We start from the raw sequence: 5,432 nt of genomic DNA, 5'->3' as shown, positions 1-5,432 counted from the left end.
CATGCCTAAATGCATTTCTTTTTTTCTGTTTATGCCAATTTTTTTGAAGTTTTTTTTTAAGATTTTATTAATTTATTCATGAGAGAGAGAGAGAGAGGTAGAGACACAGGCAGAGGGAGAAGCAGGGTCCATGCAGGGAGCCCGATGCGGGACTCGATCCCAGGTCTCAAGGATCACACCCTGGGCTGAAGGTGGTGCTAAACCGCTGAACCACCCAGGTTGCCCTGTTTATGCCAATTTCGATTGACTTTCTGTCACTTGCACCTGAAATTACTCTGACTTATACAAACTGTTTTGTGCTCCCCCCCCCCCCCATTAACAGATAGGAATTACTGATTTTTTTCTATTTTACTGGTAAAGAAAATCAAGGCTTGGTGACTCTCTTTTGTTTTGGGAATGTCCCATATGGGAACTCTTCATTGCCTCCAATGCCTACTCGTGTGTGGACATACTTTATCCCAAGTTTCACGAAGGTTGTTGAGCACAATATCCATGACAGAGTAGGTGCTCAAACATTGTTGAAGTAAAGCAAAGAAAGAACACCCCTACAAAAAAGTGTGCAAAGTGTATGAAGAGGCAGTTCACAGAAAAAGAAATATAGACAACACACACCTGAAAAATGTCCAATCTCACTAATAATTAAGAATCACAAATAAAGATGAGATCATTTTCACTCATGAGTTTGTTAAAGAGCTAAATATTGCCTAACACCTGGGGCTGAGGAGACAGACACTTTCATGGACTGGCACATGCTTCTTTGGAGGGTAATTTGGCAATGTCTGTTGAATATAAAAATGCACGTTTCCTGCTTGAAATTTACTTTACAGGTAAACACCAACAAATATGCAAAGATGCAAGTAAAAGGCTGTTCAGTACAAAATTGTAACAGCAAAAACTGAAAACAATGCCCTTTAAAAGGGGACTGTCTAGGTGCCCCTGGATGGCTCAGTCAGTTAAGTGACTGACTCTTGGTTTCCGCTCAGGTCCTGATCTTAGGGTTGCGGGAATGAGCCTCGCATCAGGCTCTGTGCTCCGCTCACATCTGCTTGAGATTCTATCTTCCTCTCCGTCTAACCCTCTCCTGCTAGTGCATGTGCTCTCTCTCTCCATAAATAAATAACATCTTTAAAAAAAGGGAGACTGTCTAAATGAATCACAGTGCATCCAAACTATGGAATACATTTCAGCTGCTGCTGAGAAGAATGAGGTAGCCCTGGAGGTGTGGCTGTGGAAAGGTGTCTAGGGTACACCATATTGGTAGGGGAGAACAGGATGGGTGGCACAATGCTGTTTGTGTTGAAACAAAAATGAAATCTTACCAAAATTCAGATGAAATTCAGTTAGAACGTTGAAATAATGGATAAGGAGATTTTATCTTCAACTTACTAATAATTAGATTTTTAAAAAATTATAAACATATATTACTTATTTTGTTTGCTTATTTGACTACCTTGAATCTGACTACCATTAATAATAATGCATGAGGTGAAAACATTCATCAAAACGCACAAAGGGAAGTGTACAGGGGATCCCTGGGTGGCGCAGCGGTTTGGTGCCTGCCTTTGGCTCAGGGCGCGATCCTGGAGACCCGGGATCAAGTCCCATGTCGGGCTCCCGGTGCATGGAGCCTGCTTCTCCCTCTGCCTGTGTCTCTGCCCCTCTCTCTCTGTGACTATCATAAATAAATAAATTAAAAAAAAAAAGGGAAGTGTACAGTTACCCTCTCAGCTACCTGATAGAGAAGTAATGTATTCTTAGCATGTATTTCTGATATTTGGAAGGAGGAGGGGGAAGAGAATGAGTAAGAAGGGTGGATGAGGTGCATTGGCTGATACTCTGTGGCCAGGTGTAGGGCTGCCCTTCTCAAGGTCATTCACTTTCTTTGGCTTCCATGCATCAGGCACCCTGGAATCCCACTGATGTGCTGGTGATGACGTGCTGGCTGTGGACCTTCCAGGTCTGGGTCCTGCACTGCAGGGCCCAAGGGAGTGGGGTGCTGGGGTCCCCCAGGGCTGTCCCCCTTCCTGCCAGGTCCCTTTGGGCCCAGCCTGCCTAGCGGATGCCCAAACAGTCATTAGGCGAGATGGGGCTGTTGGCAAATATTTATCCCTGTGCAGCTGTGGGCTGAGTGGAGGCCGCAGGTGCTGGGCAGAGTCCTGTTTACCCAGCAGTGAGCCAAGCAGGCACTGCCTGTTTGCTGAGCTCTATTCCTGGCCTGACTCAGGCGCCCCAGAGGAAGCTGGGGCAGCAGAGAATGTGGTAGATAGGGGAGTCTAGAGTGCCTCCTTGGTGGCCAAGCCCTGCACAGGCCTCAGTATAAAGTCCTAGCTGGGGCCCCAGGGTCCTGTGAGACCTGCCTCTTCCTCTCTCCTCTTGCAGATGTCCCATGTGCTGCTCCCTGGGAGTGGCAGGAGGGTGGGTCTTTCTTTTCCCACCTCTGCCCTGGGTTGACTCCTGGTCATTCTCAGATCTCCCTGACCACCTCCCACTCCAGAGTGGGTAGGTGCCCTGTTAGCTTTAGCCATGGCCCCACAGCTCATAGAAACCACCTACTCACTTCCCCTACTTCGCTGGTTACTGTTTGTGTTCTCTGCTTGATGCTGGAAGTGCAGAAACAGAGATGATTTTGTTCCCCATGGTTTCCCAGCACCTCCATAGTGCCCAGAACCTGGTAGGTGCTCACCGAGTATTTAAGTGTGACTTGAGTGAAGACTGAGGAGCGGGGAGGGGAGCTCTGTGATGTGTGTGATGCAGGGTTAGAGGTGGGGCAGGGAGCCAAGAGATTGAAAGCTGGAAAATTATGTAGGGGCTGGGACTCTGAAAGGTCTTGAATGCCATGCCAAGGAGTTTGGTTTTATCTAGTTGGAAATAGGAAATTATTGGAAGGTAAAGGTCATGCAAATAATACAAGTGAGAAAGTGATATGCTAGACTCTTTGAGTAGAACAGTATAAATTCTGAAGTTCTTATGATGGCCCACAAGGCCCCCATCATCTGCTGTCTCAACTGCACCCCCTTTCCTGTTACCTTCCTGTCACCCCAGCCACACTGGCCTTGCGGTTTCTTGAACAAAAAAAGGCTACTCCAGCCCCAGAGCCATTGCACTTGCTGTTTCCTTTGTCTGGAAAGCTTTCCCCTTGGAATCATGATTTTATTGCCTTATTTTGTTTAAATCTGAGGCTCCAGTGCCACCTTACCAGAGAGGCCTTCCATGATACTGTAGACAAAAAAGCCTCATTCCCCAGTGTGCTTACCCTGCTTTATTTTCTTCTGTAATACCTGTTTCTGTTTGCCTGCTGTCTGTTTCCTCCATGGTGATGTCAGATGCAAGGAGGCAGAGTATTATCTCTTTTGTTCACTGCTGTATCTTTGAAGCTTAGAACTTGTACTTTTAGGCTCTAGGAATGCGGAGTGAATGAATGAGTGAATGAATGAATGTTTAATGTTAAGCCAAACCACCCAAATCCTGTAATGCTCCTATAGGCCAGCACTTTCTGTTCCCAAAGCCCTTGCACAGCCATTAGCTCCTTTGATCTGCCCATGAGCCACATGGAGAGCACAGGACAGACATTAATATCTGCCTTAAAAAGTGATTATCTATGGCAGAAGAACATCATGATCACATGGACAGAAATCAGAGCAAAATGCCTGCAAGGCTCAAGACTTTAATAAATCATTTTTTAAAATTCGACGTGCAGGAATTGTAGCAAAGAAGAAAGAGTCTGCATTCTGAGGCAGGTCTTCCTTGCATTCCATTTCCCACATGGCTGTTTACTTACTCTGCAACCTGGGACAAATCTAGCCCCTTCTCTGAGGCTTGGCCACCCCTTCTGTAAATTGGAGATAAGATTCCCTCAAGTAGGTATAGTACAGAGGCATTTTAACACAGGCATTTCCTGGGCCACACCATCTTGTATGCATCCTTTTTGGAGGTTGTGTGGTATTCCACAGACTTAACCAGTTGGCTGTTGCTGGACATGGTGATAGTATCTACCATTTATTGAGTGCTTGATCCTGCCAGGTGCCAGGCCAAGCAGAGCATCTTCATTAGCTTATTCAGTCCTTACTGCTACTCAGGTAGGTGTGTTCACTCTCCTGTTTGGCAGATGGGGTGAAGTGACTTGCCCAAGGCCACATAGACTATAATATAAATGAAGGAGTAGGAATCAGAAGCCAAATAATCAAACCTGAGAACTTTAAGCTCTCTGTGCTATAGTAAGATTTTTGTCCCTATTTTACGAACAAGAAAAATGAAGCTCACAGAGGTCAACAACTTGCCCTAGGGAGCACTGAGCAGAGCTGGGGTGAGACAGATACCAAGTCTTCCAATTCCTGACTTGTGTTCTCCAGCCCACCCCTATGCACCCTGGGGCTGTGTCCATGGGTCTCATTCCTCCTGAACTGGGGACAAAGCTGCTAAGGATGGGGTGGCCTTCTAGTTTCTGCCCCATAACCAGCTGAAAACTTAAGGATGGAGTGGGAGTGCGGGGAGGAATCACTGGAAAAGTGTTCCTTTTCCACACAGCCAAGGAAAAGTGTTTCTATGCTGGAAACCACTCTTCTCTGCCTTCCCCCCCGACTCCCCTTGCCTCCCTCCAAAAGCTCTGCGCCAATTAATCAGCCGATCTTCTAGGCTCCAGCTGGGACCAAGTAGGCTGGACTCATTAGTGCAGAATGACATTAATATCCAAAAACTTGTGAGACAAATGCAGTGATTCAGGCTAGGTGCCTGTGTAGGGATAGCTCTGAAGCTGGTGTGGGCAAAGGAACTGTGGTGAGAGGCAGAGAGGGAACAATGCTGATGTGGTGGGAAGAGAACCAGGCCTGGTCTCAAGGATGCCCAGTGGGAAGGGAGGAGCAAAGCAGCTCTAACTTGGGCAGAGTCTGTCCTCTTGTGCAGTCTGATTCCTCCCTCCCTGGACTGTCCAGCAAAGAATCCAGGGAATATAATACCTCTTCCCCCATGGGTCACTGTAATGTCTGGTCAGTTGGAGAGGCAGTGTTGTGTGGTGTCTGGGTCCCAGTTGCACCTCTCACCTCTCATGGTGTGGCCTTCTGTAAATAACTCCATTTTTTTTGGTCCATCTCCTCATCTGGACCAGGGGGTAGTCAAAGCAGTTCTTCAGGGCTGCTGAGAGGCTCGTGAATGTGGATGTGCTTTGTGGAGTGTGAACCAGAGGGATGTGATGGCACATTTGTCTTCTCCTTTTGCTTCTCTTTCAAGATTGTTCTTTAGTGGTGCTAAACAGCAAAATTCTGTGCCTTTGGGGACAATGGGAGTTAAGCCAGCCTCCATGGGGAGCCTTAGAAACAGAACTCTGTTTCCTAAGTTATGCATTTCTTTACTCAAATATTCACTCCATTCATTCACTCACTCACATTTATTGAGTGTTTCCCATGGGCTGCTATCGACTGGGCACTGGCAATAAAACG

Source organism: Nyctereutes procyonoides, unplaced genomic scaffold, assembly GCF_905146905.1.
Source record: "Nyctereutes procyonoides isolate TBG_1078 unplaced genomic scaffold, NYPRO_anot_genome, whole genome shotgun sequence".
Taxonomy (NCBI): Eukaryota; Metazoa; Chordata; class Mammalia; order Carnivora; family Canidae; genus Nyctereutes; species Nyctereutes procyonoides.
The sequence above is the reverse complement of the archived record's forward strand: the minus strand, read 5'-3'. Positions refer to the sequence as shown.